Source organism: Leopardus geoffroyi, chromosome A1, assembly GCF_018350155.1.
Source record: "Leopardus geoffroyi isolate Oge1 chromosome A1, O.geoffroyi_Oge1_pat1.0, whole genome shotgun sequence".
Taxonomy (NCBI): Eukaryota; Metazoa; Chordata; class Mammalia; order Carnivora; family Felidae; genus Leopardus; species Leopardus geoffroyi.
Genome location: NC_059326.1, coordinates 32,043,592 through 32,059,471, shown reverse-complemented (window position 1 = coordinate 32,059,471; position 15,880 = coordinate 32,043,592). Strand labels below are relative to the sequence as shown.

At 34.3% G+C, this 15,880-nt stretch overlaps 1 non-coding gene and 1 pseudogene across 1 annotated transcript; one reads left to right on the top strand and one right to left on the bottom strand.

Annotated features, from left to right (window-relative positions):
* Window positions 1–1,021: 1,021 nt before the first annotated feature.
* LOC123581922 lies at window positions 1,022–1,124 on the top strand. The gene has a single exon (XR_006704088.1). It is a non-coding gene; the product is annotated as a U6 spliceosomal RNA (small nuclear RNA).
* An 8,141-nt stretch (window positions 1,125–9,265) lies between these two features.
* LOC123582372 lies at window positions 9,266–9,328 on the bottom strand (annotated as a pseudogene).
* Between the last annotated feature and the right edge of the window lie 6,552 nt (window positions 9,329–15,880).

The window sequence follows — 15,880 nt, the reverse complement described above, 5'->3', positions numbered from 1 at the left end:
TATTTTGCTTAGAAGTTATAAAAGTGTACTTACAGTTATCTACAGGTTAATTTACTTAGAAATATTTTTCTATCAATACAGTTATGCTTTAAGTCATTTCATATAATCTAGTCTATGTATTTCAAACTTATTTTTCTTATTTGATATGGAGCTGCTTCATAAAAGAGTCAAAGAATCATCCATGGGGTAGCTGGCTAAGGCATTTTTATTAGAAATATATAGACTGAATTTAATAGCCATTTTCTCTTTATATGTTTGTATTTGGTTTTTCTTTTAATTTTAAGTGTTAAGAGCACAAGCAGGCGAGGGGCAGAGAGAGAGGGAGACAAAGAATCGGAAGCAGGCTCCAGGCTCTGAGCTGTCAGCACAAATCCTGACATGTGGCTGGAATCCATGAACCGTGAGATCTTGACCAGAGCTGAAGTCGGACGCAAAACCAACTGAGCCACCCAGGTGCCCCTATATGTTTGTATTTGTATTGTTATTACCATTATATCTGGTTTTTAATTTTGAGACAGAAATGTCTTTATTTTTGAAACTTCCTTGTAGACATTCTCAAATTCCTACTTTACCAGTACTACTTCATATACTAGTTGAAGTAAAAAAAAAAATCAAAAAACAAAACAAAAAAAAACCCCAAAAAACAAAACTCTCTAAAGTCAGCATATTCTATTTCTTCATTATTCTTAGTGAAAAAAACGATGAAGACATAAACTCACATCCACGACAATGACGACATCAATCAAAGCACCAAACCCCAGTTGACTGAGGAAGTATAATTCTAAGTTTGTGCTTTGCATCACTTTCAAATCTTAGGCTTTTGCTATGTAATCCTAGAAATATAAAAATGAGTGAAGAATTTTGGCAATTCAGAATTCAGCATGAAGCAAGGCCAAGCCACAGGTGGCTCAACAACTAAATTCTTCTTACTACTAATTTCCAAAAGGATGCAATCATTCTATTTGGTGGGCTTCCTGAAGCTCTAACATAGAAACTACTTGGAGAAAAATGACTCAAGAACTTGCTTCAGCAGCACATACACAGAAATCAGAACAACAGAGAGAAGATTAGCTTGGCCTCTGTGAAAGAATAACATGTGAATTTATGAAGTATTCCATATCACTTATTGTTTATTAGGTTCAGAGTTTTTGTTATAGTAATAACTTTTGGAAATAGTGGTGATGATTGGACAACATTATGAGTGTAATTAATGGTATGGAATTTACACTTAAAAACTGTGAAAATGACATATATATATAAATATAGGCAAATAAACTTACTAGAGCAAAATATAGTTTGTAGAGGTTCAATTATATTAAATCTTTGTTCCCCATTCTCCTTACTTTTTTACAAAAGAAAATTAAAAATTAATTAAAATAAAAATGTAACATTGTAATCATTCTTTCTTAATTTAAAGCTGAACAACAAACACGAGAGTGATTCACACATGGAATACACTGAAAAGTAAATAACTCATCTGTATTGAAAGTCATGGTAGGACATGGGGAGTGGGGAGTTAATAAAAAGAGAAACATCATAGTCTGTAGATATTAGGATAGAGTTATGGAGGAAAGATAAGTGGGAAAAATAAGTTCCTATGGTAGATTAGATCTTGCCCAGAATTAGGTACTGAACTTCTTTAATTGTTTACCATGAGTCCTCACTGGATGATCCAGACATTGGTCATCAACTTTGTTCCCATGCTGACAGTTCATTTACTTTCTTTCCTTTTTTTGCCTGTATTGCTTCTCTTCTTCTAGCAATTCCTTTTTTTTTTTTTTTTTTTTTTTTTTTTTTTTTTTTTTTTTGGCCAGTGGTATTTTTTTCCAGTTTCTTTTTTTTTCCTGAAATCTCACAGGGTTATTGCTCAAATTTCTTGTCTATATGCAAACTGTTTTGCAGTTTAATCTGCTGGTACACTTGAAATTTGTATCTGAATCTTTTGCCATTTTGCTAGAAATGCACCCCCAACCAACTTTATTTTTCTTACTCATTAGGCTCAAGAGCCAAAATATATTATAATTCTGTATTTAAAAAAAAGGAAGTTGGGCATGTTAACATATTTTAATTTTTTTCTCACAAATAGTAAGATGATTCTAAAACTATCCTAAAGCCAAAACTATGTTTATTAAACACACAGGACTGTCTTTCGAACTGCTTCATAGAACATCAGCATGACTGTCAGAAGGTGCCATATTTAGAGTGATAATCACTCACTTCTCTCTTACCTAAATATGCAAACCTAAGTAAAGTTCATTTTATACATGCTGAATTACGTAGAACTACTACATTTTTATAATAGCAGAATGTAGTCATGGTAGCAATACAGCATTTGGAGTAAGAAAAACTAGGTTTTAGTTCACACCTTTCTGTTCTTTATTTAGAAGATCTTTCTAACTTGACTTTTTAAAATACAATGCTGGTTTGCTGACAATATATACCCGACTTAACTCTTCGGTTACCCTGTGAAATAACTGAAATAGTATCTTAGAAATCATTCTGTAAAGTAGGGGAAATAGTTATTATTTTGGGTGTTTGGTAGTTAGGACAAATGGATAGAATTTGGAGAGATTAAACCCTTCACTGAACACATAAAGAATTCATTGAAATAGGTGCACCTGGGTAGCTCAATAGGTCAAGCGTCAGATTTTGGCTCAGGTCATGATCTCGCGGTTTGTGGGTTCGAGCCCCGCACCAGGTTCTGGGCTGACAAGCTAGGAGCCTGGAGCCGGCTTCAGATTCTGAATCTCCCTCGCTCTCTGCTCCTTCCCCAGTCATGCTCTGTCTCTGTCTCTCTCAAAAATAAATAAACATTAAAAAATTTTCAAAAGAATTCATTGAAATAAAATGGAATTCATAATAAGAAACTGTCTTCAGAGTAGCACTTTTCCCCTAAACTTCCTAACTTTCACTGGTTTCTTGTCATTTTCATTTTCTACTCTAACCCCTGAAAGAAAAACAGAGATTTCCATTCATCTCCTGATAACAGGGGCTGGTTGTGTCGAGTGAAATTCATTACTGCTTTGATTTTTACAAGATGCTTTAAACTCTGTTTGAGCTGTCGTCCTCTTGCCATGTCCATTTTTTTCTGTCATCTGGATCACTCTGATGTGTACTTTGATTCCATATTCATTTCGTTGCTGCCTCTTGTACACTAATGACATGAATGTCCACTGTGTTGAAGAAAGACTTTTTTTGGTACCTTAAGATAAACGAATGTAACGTTTTGATGCTGCACACACAGAAATAATGTACCACAGATGTAAACTTAGTTTTGATGAGGTAGAAAATTCAAATGACATTTACATGTGTAAAGATAATAAATAATTATCAAAGGGAAAAATCAAAGGCAAGAAAAGAAAAAAAATGTACCATAGTTAGGAGATTTAAATCTGTATTATTCTCTTTTTTTCTTTCTTTTTTTTGGTAATGTTTATTTTCGAGAGTGAGAGAGACAGAGCATAAGCGGGGCAGGGGCAGAGAGAGAGGGAGACACAGAACCCAAAGCAGGCTCCAGGCTCTGAGCTGTCAGCACAGAGTCTGAGGTGGGGCTTGGACTCATGAACAGTGAGATCATGCCCTGAGCCGAAGTTGGACGCTCAACCAACTGAGCCACCCAGGCACCCCATAAATCTGTATTTTTCTTGGTGTTGCTTATCTTAATGGTTATAGAAACCACTGCAACAGATCTCATTGTTACTATTCAGGCATTATGAAGTTGCCCCAAATTGTTTATGTCTATAAAAATTAATGTATGTATGACCTTTTTATCTGTGTGAGATATGTACCAGCAATTATCTTAATATAGGTTTTAGGATATCCAAGATATCTTTATTTCTTATTCCTTTTATTGAGCAAGGTAAGATAATGGTGTGTTATTGTTCAAGCTGACACATTCTTATATGATGGAATTTTTCTTGAGCTTGATTGTCTAAGGCAGTAAACACAATATACTGAGCCCCTTATTTCGTGCTGAGCATAAAACATTGTATTTAGATTTCTGAGAGAGTCCCAAAGATATTCCCATAACCAGAGGGATTTTACAGTTTCACACAACATCCCCATCAACACTTGGGATTACAAAGTGTTCTTATGTGAAAGTAATTGAGGTAGAAAATGATATCCCAGTGTTGCTTTAACCAACGTTGTTTAATGCCAATGATTTTAACACATGCCTTCAAATGCTTATTGACTTTTTCGGTTTCCTATTCTGTAAATTGCCTAAATATATATTCTTTATCCACTTCCTATTATAGTTTTGGTATTTTTGTTGTTAATTTGAGGAAGTTATTTATATGTTCTAGATAATAATCTATTTCTTCTATGAGACATCTGTCCTATATCTTTAAATCATGTAAATTCTATGCATTCCCAATTCTAGGGCTTTTCTTCTTTTCGAGAAACCTAAAATGCTCTAAAATGTATAGAGACTTACAAGAGTGCACAAAGAGCCTAAACAAGTTTTTAAAAAGATAAAAATAAAATATACTATAATATGCTACAGTTTAAAATTTTTGCATTTATAAGAACACACACAGATAAGCCAATTAAAAGAAAATAGAGGTAGAAACAGACCATTTCTATTTGGCCATTTCACATACAATAAAGCATTAGCATAAATCACTGGGGAAAGATGGAGAGTTTTAGTAGATTGCAGCAGGAACCCTAGCTCTCTATACAGAGAACAAGAAACTTAATCAAACACGACATTCAAGGATGGAAACTAGATGGATTAAATATTTAATTTTGAAGGTTAAATTGTAAAGCTAATAAAGGAAAATTAAAGAAAACTTCATTGTGTCCTAAAGGCAGAAAAGAAACTTCTTGTATTAAACTTTTACAGAACAAATGACGAGGCAAATTTGATGAGTTTAGTTACACCAAACTCAAAGATTTCTCTTCATGTAAGACATTACTGTCATTTACAGTTTTATTCATTACCAATATAGAATGAAAAATATATTTTTAAAAAGTGATACCAGTAATAAAAACAAAAATACAGTGTCTAGAACTAAAGATGTGAAAGAAATTTATGTAAGGATAAACTCTATTGTAAAGACTTTTTTCCTTCCATCTTGAACTGTAGATTAATCTCAATGAAATTCACAATTTTGTGAGTAGGGGTCAATAAGCCCTTTCCAATGAACCTATACCAAAGAATATATAAATTCCTTATGTAAAGAATAAAGGGTGATAAGTTGTGCCCCAAATTATTAAGATTTATAATGAGGCTAAAGTTTTAAAAACAGCATATTTTGGGACAGGGATAGTAAAATGGGCTAATTCAAGAGAGTGATGGTCCTAGAAACTACCCCACACACATACAGAAATGTGATCACTGAGACAAGTGGAGTGACCAAAAGAGAAATGGGGAAATTTATTATAATCTTCAAAATAAATTCTATTTTTTTATAGTACACAACACTTTGCTTGGTAATTGGTAGATATAGCTAAGCAAGAATTCAGTAACCAATGGAGGCAGTCTGTGGTTCATCAGGAATACAATTATTAAATTGCTATTTTTATCAACAAACTGGTACTACAACATCTGTTTAAGTTTTATTTCTTCAAATAACCTCCAAGAATGAAGAAAAGATTGAGGTACTGCTGATAAACTCTTATTGTGTTTATTTCTTCATTTGTATGAAAGGCAACACATTATCAGCCATGTGTAATGTGGGTCATGTATGTCAAAGGACTTGCTAATTTCCAGGCTACTCTTTTCTTTGTGCCTTTTGTTAAGTGGATTTTCTTTGGATAAAACCCCTTTTGTGATCAGACAAGGGACCCATATATTACATGATGAGCTAGATGTATTAAGACTGCATATTCTACTTCCTTATCAGAGTGCCAAATTCTGGACACCTTATGATTGTATATTAATATGAAATTATAGTGCTATTCCCAGTTCTAAGCAACAGGAAAACAATGGAAAAGCAAAACAAAACCCAAATCACTGCGTACATGGGTTAATATTCTAGTTGGTAAATGGTAGTCAAGCTAAATAAAAGTGACAGTTATCTAGTACTACTGCATAATCAATTATGTCAAAGAGTAAACAACTTAAAACACGTATTATCTCACAGTTTCTGAGGGTCCCAAACCCAGGTGCAGCTCCTTAGGGTGCTTCTAGTTCAGGGTCTCTCATAGGCTGCTGTCAACATTTCATGCAGAGCTGTAGTCAGAAGCTTCACTAACAGGCTCCCTCACATGTCTATTGGCTGTTGTTTGGAGACATCATTCTTTGCCATATGATCCTGACCATAGGGTTACTTATTAAATAGTAACAGCTTCTTTTCCCCAAAGAGAGAGTTGGAAGCCATCATTTTTTTTTGTTTTTTTGAAACCTAATCTCAGAAGTGGCAATCTGCCATTAGGTCATATTGTCCTTGTTAGAAATGTGTCAATGAGTCTTACCCACATTTAAAGAAGAGGAAATTGCACAGGGGCATGAATACTAGGAGATGGGGAACATTTGGGGACCATTTTAGAGGCTGCTTCCTATACTAAGTAAACATAGTGATAAGGGCCAAGAGGAAAATAATGCAGAGAAGTAGATAATAAGTTTTAGGGGAAAAAGCTGAAATTTTAGATAGGATGAGAAAACTGCACTTTGAAAAAAGTGAGGGTGTGTGACGTATGTGAGGCAAGACCATTGCAGACTAAGAAAACTGCACTTTGAAAAAAGTGAGGGTGTGTGAGTATGTGAGGCAAGACCATTGCAGACTAAGAAAATGGCAAAAAAAATAAGAGATCCTGATATTTTAAAAATCAGTAATAATAGAAATTAACACTTAGAAATTTTAAATTGGCTGTCTCATTCATTGCACTGGGATAACAGACAAGGCCAGCTCAAAGTTAACATGAAACAATCTGTCTCTGAGGATATGCTGCAGCTGTGAAGTGTCATAACAACCACCTTCTTTAGTGACTACTGATTTCTTAATCACTGAGCAACTTTGTGCCCTGAAAATTATGCCAGCAGAAATGTGGTTTGAAAGCATGTCACTAAGAAAACAAAACAAAACAAAACAAAACAAAACAAAACAAAACAAAACCTATGCTATTCTTGCTTGGGTATCTAAGTCATTTTGATACAGAGGAGCAGCCTCAATTTTTAATCCAGGTGCAGAGATATAGATAATGGTTTTCTGGACACAACATTCCACATTTAAATTCACTTTGTAGTTTCCATAGAAACAGAATCCTGGGTCCACTTTTCAAACCAGATCTCATGTTGACCCCTTTACACAAAGCCCAGCTTTGTTTTTAGCCTATCGAAACAATACTTCATTTAGATTTCACCTAAATGCCACGTATCCCAAATCTTATAGTAACCTTCTCTTTTTTCTTTGTGGAAAAATTGCATGGTTCCATCAGTGTACAGTTTTTCTCATTGAGATAGGTTTATAAACCTGACCTTATGGCACTATAACTTGTCCCTATTGGTCTTAGATTGATTGGGCTGGCAAATTAAGGAGTGTTAAGAGAATGAAGGGAAGACAGTAGTACAGGAGGACGGAGAAATATATTTTCCCTCCCTTAGGGTAATAAAGGCTCTGCTCAAACAAAGGATACTATTATATCACTGGCATTGCATAGCTAATATCACTTAATTTCATTGAAGACAACTGGACAAATTGGAAAAGCATGGTTGGAGATACACTGGATGAATGGATGATAAAACAGAAAGTGAATATTCTGCCTTGGATACATAGTGGGATTAGAATTAATTTAATATATTATTTGCTTTCCAGGGAAAGATTCTACACTGTCCTATTTGGGAACCAGGGTAATTAACTAAGAAGCAATTTTAAGCAGTAAGTAGTATCTTGAAAGCAGCTGAAGGAGCTAAGAGTAGGATAATCAGGATAGGCTTCTGTTCTTTTCTTCCAAAGGGGATAACTAAGCCATGGCTGAGCAAAATTGGTAACAGCAGGTAAAAATATTCAATGTTGAGTGCGGATGGGGCATATCTGGATGTGAGTAATTTTTCTGGTAGCTTGTCTTTGCTCTGGTTTCCTGATTGGATAAAGCTAATCTATTACTGGCTATGAGAACATGGGCTGTCCAACCCCCTACAGGGACCAAGCAACAGTTTGAGGTAAGGGTGTCTATAGAGGAAATTGAAACTTGCTCTTAGGAGCTCTGTTTCAAAGTATAACCTTTTGAGAGGTTGAGGTGGGGCAGAGCATGTTAGCAAGTCCACTTGGAAGCTTGGAAGCATACTTTAGCCATATCTTCCCACCTAAAATTTACCAATAATAAAACATTTCATAGTAATTAGTATTCCATTTATTTGGTTACTGTGTCTACCTCTAAATTAATTTTGAATTTGTGTGGGAAGCACATTATGGGTTGACATTAAAAGTCCCAACAGTCTAATCTATTTTTCTATTCCTCATCTTATCCAAACATCTGGAAAATGTTATCTGCATTTGCTATTTCCACTTCCTCATTTTGCTAGTAACATATTCCAATTGGCTTTCATTACCAAAAGTGTACTGAACCCTTTTTAAAGTTTACAATTATCTTCATGTTGCTAAAATGTGTTATCCAAACTCTTAGCATTTGAAGAATTTGACAATTCTCTCCTTCATGATATACTTTCTTTCCTTAGCCTCTATACCTCATCAACATATCTCAGTTTCTTTTACTTATATGTCCTCCTTTACCCAACCTTCAAAATCTAAAATCTGAGGTCCTCAGATCTGGCTCTCAGATCTTTTTTTCTTCTATACACCCTAAACTCATCTAGTCTTATAATCTTAATCTTAAATGCACTTCACACACACACACACACACACACACACACACACCATAGTTGTTAAGATATTTTATCCAGACATGATGTTTCATAAGCTCCTTCAGACCCAAAATCAAATAAGCTTCTATTTGTCATCTTTATCTAGATAACTAACAAGTACCTCAGATTTATGATTTTTAAACTTAACCATCTTCATCCCCTCCAAAATTGTTCATATTTTAATTATCCGTTTCATATTGTGTCCAATAATTGTGTCCCAGTCCATTCAGATCCTCCAAAACAAACCTAAATTTTCTTTTCTTGTGGTTACCTGTCTCACTACCCCTGAAATCCATGTATAGAGATTTGATTAATTTACTTCAAACTGTCATCATCTCTGTCTTGAAAAAATGTAATAAACACCTGTCAGATCTCTCTTCAATGATTCTTATTTCCCTCCCAACAATGCTATTCACTGGGCTCAAATTTTTCTAATCCAGTATGATCAAGTTTCTATTCATATTGTAAATATTTTTAAATTATTTTTTACACTTGATCTTAGCCAAAAGGCCGAGAAGCGATTTTTAAATTATTTTTTAATGTTTATTCATTTTTGAGACAGAGCGAGACAGAGCATGAACAGGGGAGGGGCAGAGAGAGAGGGAGACACAGAATCTGAAGCAGGCTCCAGGCTCTGAGCTGTCAGCACACAGGCCGACGCGGGGCTCGAACTCATGGACAGTGATATCATGACTTGAGCCGAAGTCGGATGCTTAACAGACTGAGTCACCTAGGCACCCCGTACTGTAAATCTTTAAAGCCTCCCCTTTTTAATCACCATCAATGTTTTCATAAATCAAAGTGATCTTCCAAAAAGAGAAGTAAGTCATGCCATTCTTTACTCAAAATCATCCATAAATTCCCATTAGGAAGGGGCACTTTTTGGCAATTTTAGCACTGACCCTACAGATCTTCATAAAAGGATCCAAATTACCTTTCCATTCTCAGTTTCACCATCTACTTAATCTATATCCTATGCTTCAGAAACTGGACTACTCACCATTGCCACAAATGAGTTGAGTATTTTCTTTTTTTTTTTTTTTTAAATTTTTTTTTTCAACGTTTATTTATTTTTGGGACAGAGAGAGACAGAACATGAACGGGGGAGGGGCAGAGAGAGAGGGAGACACAGAATCGGAAACAGGCTCCAGGCTCTGAGCCATCAGCCCAGAGCCTGACGCGGGGCTCAAACTCGCGGACCGCGAGATCGTGACCTGGCTGAAGTCGGACGCTTAACCGACTGCGCCACCCAGGCGCCCCGAGTTGAGTATTTTCTAATACTGTTTCTTGAAATCTCTGTGCTCCTATGTCAATGAGAAAATATCTAAACCAAATGCTTCAAAGTCTAACTCAAATGATACCTCTCCAATAAAGACTTCTTCCTCTTTGCTCTTTCATGACCTCCTTTGTGGGTACCCTTCACAGCACATCCAATTCATAAATGGATGAATATGTATCTACCTTTTCTCTTTATTTTGGACTCTTGGGAGTTCTAAGATTAATATACATATCCCCAGGTCTTAGCAGAATGCCTGGTCCAAAGTGAATATTTTGGAACTGGGGACTGAATCACATTGAGATAAGACTGATTATCAATGAATTAGTGATTCATAAAATTGGGCAATTTAACCTTGAGATTTTCTACTCATTAAATGCCATTGTGAACTACTTCTTTTTTAATTTTGAGTGTTCATGCTTCAAAATGCTGATGTTGTAAATAAGTAACAAAAATATATTTCACCCCATAGGTTAGACAACAACTATGAAATCATTTTCACAAGGATTTTTTGAATGTATTCAACAGTGTAGCTATCTAGCTATCATTAGTATAGAGAACATGAAATAGGGCTATATATGTCTTTTATAGGCAAAATATATTGACATTTGGGAATTAGTCTCTGCTACTTAGTATCATGATAAAATCACAAGTGAGGTCAACTTATACATAAATAAGACATAGATTTCTTAGAATTCATGAAGTACATCCTATTGTTAATATTAATATCATTATTATTAGTCCCAATAGAATTTCAAAGCACATCACTTAGCTTCCAGCATGCAGTTGATAAACAAACCTAACACACTTTGTTTCCACTGACCACAAATTTCCATACCCTAGTTCTATACAGAATGAACAGAAATTGCACATCTCTTACTCCTTGCCTAAAAAAAACCTGGCTTTAATTAAGAAACTGGTAGGAATAACTCTATACCACATGAGCAGGGTAGCATTCATAGGTTGCACAACTATGACTTCAGTAATGAAATGAAACAATTATAAAAACAAGTAAATATGCATTATGCCTTTAAAAGTTTAATAATGAAAATATGACGCTCTAGGGTGATCCACAAGAAAGGAGTTAGAAAGGTGAGATTTCCCCATGCACTAAATGACCTGAGGGCTAGATTTACAATATGTCACTTAACCCGTTATCCCTGAAGTGCCTTACTGCTTAATCATGTGATGGTCTCAGTCTGTGTGGCACACAGCTTATTGACAAACAAGCTCATGCTGTTTGATTATACATTTTCCCTCACCTTGTCTTTATTTTATATTTTTGTAATCTCCCTTATCCCAATATATGTGACTTAACCCTCACATCTACATCCACAATCCCCCCCAATGTGATTTTCCATAAGGCTTGGTCAAAATATGAGTTGTAAGGGATATTTTGAATATATATTTTTAATACTGAGCTGAATCCTGAGGAAAAAAAAAAAAGTAAGAAAACTCTCCTCCACAAGGATTTCATTCAGCCCACTTTTAAACTTGATCCATAATTTGATCGAATGCTCTTGGGCACTATTAAATAGTAATAATGAACTTCACCTAAAGCCCTTAGTAATTTTGTTCCACATTTCCTTCTCTAATTATCCACTATTCCCTATTTATTATTACTTCATTCTCTGCCTTGAGGCTGTCTAAAAATACTAAGAATGATAAATTAAACAATACATTTGGCACCAACTTAACCTGTGGGGAGGGTTATAATTTAATGGGTTGTCTTCTGAATTAATTATTTCTGAATTATTTAATTGCAGTTTCTAAACAAATTTCTTAGAATAGGTGACATTCGAACTTGCAGTATATTTCTAATAAAATTATTATGACAAAATCACAGATATATCATAATTATCTATTAAGCTAAATTTTACAATAATGTCATTATACATCTTATAGAGATTTACCGATTATATTTTTACTAAAAGCATGTCTTCTGTAGAAGTTAACAATATTTTTGTTAGTAACTCACCAGTGCAGACATTAAATTATTGGAATTTTGAAGCCAATGCCTTTTTCCCACTAAGTAACAATAATTATTGACTTAGTTTTCAGTTTAATTACTACTTTAGTGAACTTACTGATACATTGTACACGGTTTACTTACCCCTATCAAGTCTCATTAAAGTTCTGTGATAACCAGGCCCCCTAAGTGGCTCAGCTGGTTAAGCATCTGACTTAGGCTCAGGCCATGATCTTGCAGTTTGTGAGTTTAAGCCCTGTGTTGGGCTCTGTGTTGACAGCTCACAGCCTGTAGCCCACGTAGGATTCTATGTCGACCTCTCTCTCTGCCTCTCTTTCTCTTTCTGTCTCTCCCTCCCCCCCCCCGACTCCTTCAAAAACAAGTAAACATTAAAATATTTTTAATTTTACAAAAAAATTCTGCTACTGTTATTGTGATAACCAATTTCTTATTCTCTGAGCCATCACCTCCACACTTTATGTGGAAAAGTTCTCATTTAGAAGAATCCACATTGCAAAAATGGCAACGATGCTATTTGCGGTGTGAGATTTAACCCATGTTGCATGATGTCTTTTAGTTTTCCTCTTGCAGAAGCAGAACTCTTATGGAAGTTTCCTTCCATAAACAAAAACTCCTCAACCATTTATCAGTAGCAGCAGGTCCAGATGAAGTGAAATAGCTCATCTGGTCTTAACCTCTGGAATTTTCCCAAATTAATTACCTACTACATCCAGCCCACAAAAGCCTTCTCAAATTTCATGTATGAATGGCTGCAGTGGTGATCCAAAGCTCTTTACAACCTCCTGTAATACTTTGAACTGCTGGACAGCTGTTTTTTAATGCTTTAAAAGGCTCAGTGGTAGAAAGAAAGTTTTCACTGAGTGCTAAGATATTATTCAACTGTAAAGTCTTAAATTTCAAGTGTATCGCATCCTTTAATATATAGTATTCTTTTATATATTATTTAATATTAACTATAAGAAATAGACTAAGTTCATTATGTGCTGTTAATCGTGGACTAATTTATTCTTATACCTACAATAATATAGCTTCTGCATCTCTCAAAAATACTGATGATATAACTGTCTCAGAAAAAAATATTTAGGAAAGAAAAGGCATTTCAAAAGGAAAGTGGAATCTCATATGGTACAGATTATGAATACAAACTGTCATAAGACTTTGGAATACTACTTGACTTTATCTATTAAATTTAAACATGCATGGACCCAATGAGTAGCAACTTCCTAAATGGGTATACAACTGCACCTACAGAATTAGGCAAGAATATTCACAGAAAAAATTGTGTAAAATCCCCACAACAGTAATAAAGATGAACAGTAAATTGGGAATATATAATGCTATGTTACTTGACCACAGTCATGTTTGCACAAATGTGTTTACTCTGCCCATTCAACTGTATACTTATGATCTGTGCACTCTTCTATATGTCTGTAGTGCTTCAATTAAAATGGTAAAAATTTTTAATTTGACATATTAAAACATAGACTTTAAATATTAATATCTATATTTCTGGACCATTATCATCATCATTCCCTCAGTTACCTACCTTATAGACTGTAATTTGATTCATCCCTTTCCCACATTTCCTAATCCAAACTGTCATGAATTATTTAATTTATGGTCTTGAAATATGTTTTACAATTGTCCTTAATATGATCCAATTTGGTCTTCATGGCCATTGTTATTCTCCAAGTGGAGATTCTCCCCAATTCAAGCTTAAACAATTGAACTCCCTCAGACTGATCTTACTAATTTAAATTTTTTAATCTGTCATAAATAATTTTCTTCAGCTCCTACTTTTGGCATTTGACACTTATGATCAAGTAGTTTCTTTAGTGACTTTGATCACCTACTAGAAATTGATTAAACTATCTTGATAGCTTTGCTTTGTAGATCCTTCATTTTCTGACCCTCATAATTTGATTATTATTTACCCAAGTTTTCTGTACAAAGTGTCTTCTTCGGAAAAACTTCAATCCTCTATATTTTATGGAAAATATATTCTTATGGCAGTTACTTTCTTAGTCTAGATGTTCTTCTATTTTCTGGGATTTTTTTTTTTTATTTATCTACAGTTCAATGATTCTCCAATTGTATCATTGTTTCAGTTATTTCTTAAAGTTTACTTTGATTACACCAGATTGATTGATCTCCTTTCCTTTGTAATATTTCTACCATTCCTACAGAAAGCACAGTATAATGATAATTACATTCCCATTTATTTCTAAATATTTTATTAATATTATCTCAGGGTTTGCACATAATAATACACATATGGAAATGTATAGAAAACCTCAGTACCCTGTTCTCCAGAATCTCATAATCATGTAGAGATAAAGTTAAGGAAACACATAGCGAAAGTATCACGGAGTGTTAAACCTTGTAATATTTTTTAATATTAAGGGAACAGAGGCCAGACAGCATTAAGAAATTTCTTGGAAAAAGCACTGTGGGCTTCAAAGAGGGCACTATGAACTGGATTTGGTAGGCAAAGATAAGAAGGTTTCCATTTGTTTGTGTGACAGACGCTGAAGTCACTAAAGTTAATATGTGGTGATTTAATTTCCACATGTATTTGGCAAGATTTTTATTACTGTATTTTTACCTAATCATTTTTTATATTTTCCACAATGTTTGGGGATATTTTTAAGCACAGTAGGTACTCAATAGATTTTTTATGGATTATATATATTGTAGTGTTTATAAATTCAGACTTAAAAAAATAAATGGAAACTTAAAAGTCAGGCATACTCTATTTCTGGTTCTTTACCTGAATGCCTTTAAATTCCCTTAAATAGAGATAATAACATTACATATACAGGACATATATAACAATTATATGTATAATATCATACACATAAACTATTATATATATACATTTTTTTCAATGTTTATTTACATTTTGAGAGAGAGAAAAATACAGGGGAGGGGCAGAGAGAAAGACAGAGGATCCAAAGTGGACTCTGTGCTGACAGCAGAAAGCTCTACATAGGGCTCGAACCCATGAGCCATAAGATCATGACCTGAGCCAAAGTCAGATGCTTAACCGGCTGAGCCACCCAGGAGCCCTCAAACTATTATATATTTATTTTTACATATAAACTAATATTAAATTATATTAATAAACCATATGAATGCAGGTTTTAGTAGTTGCTTTGATATATTTTTTGCATTCCATTACATACATAAATATATGACATTGTAAAGATATAATTTCCCTTAATCTGATCCAATTAAATGAGAAATTGTATGTCAAAGAATTAACACTGTACCTAACAAATAGCAAGTCAACCAAAGATTATTGTTGTCAATGCTTTAAAGGGTTACTTTAAAAGGTTACTTGCTCGGTATATTTATTCTATTTTCTATTTAGTAGTAAAATCTAACTTTGAATACACTACAAATACAGAGAGCATGAGGAGAGGTTCAAAGCTTTTAATTAATTCTTTTCTACTTCCATTTGGCCACTCCTTTCTCTCTCTCTCTCTCTCTCTCTCTCTCTCTCTCTCTCTTTTTAAACCAAAGGGAGAGTTTGCTAACTCTTAAGCCTTAGCACAATTGATGGAGCTAAAATGACAATGAGTGGCTGATGCCAGCAGGAATAAGCAGCATAGGCTTGTAAATTATGTGTGTACAAGGCAAGTGTTATAAAACCACAAAGTACATGGATTCTTTTTTGAGAATTTTTGAAAGAGATAAGGTTTAAACTGCCCTTAAAATGTAGGAAGAAATTTAATAGTAGAAGAAAATGAAGAGATAGATAACCTATTTTTATCTAAAAGATTTATGCTTATATTCCCATGGGAGG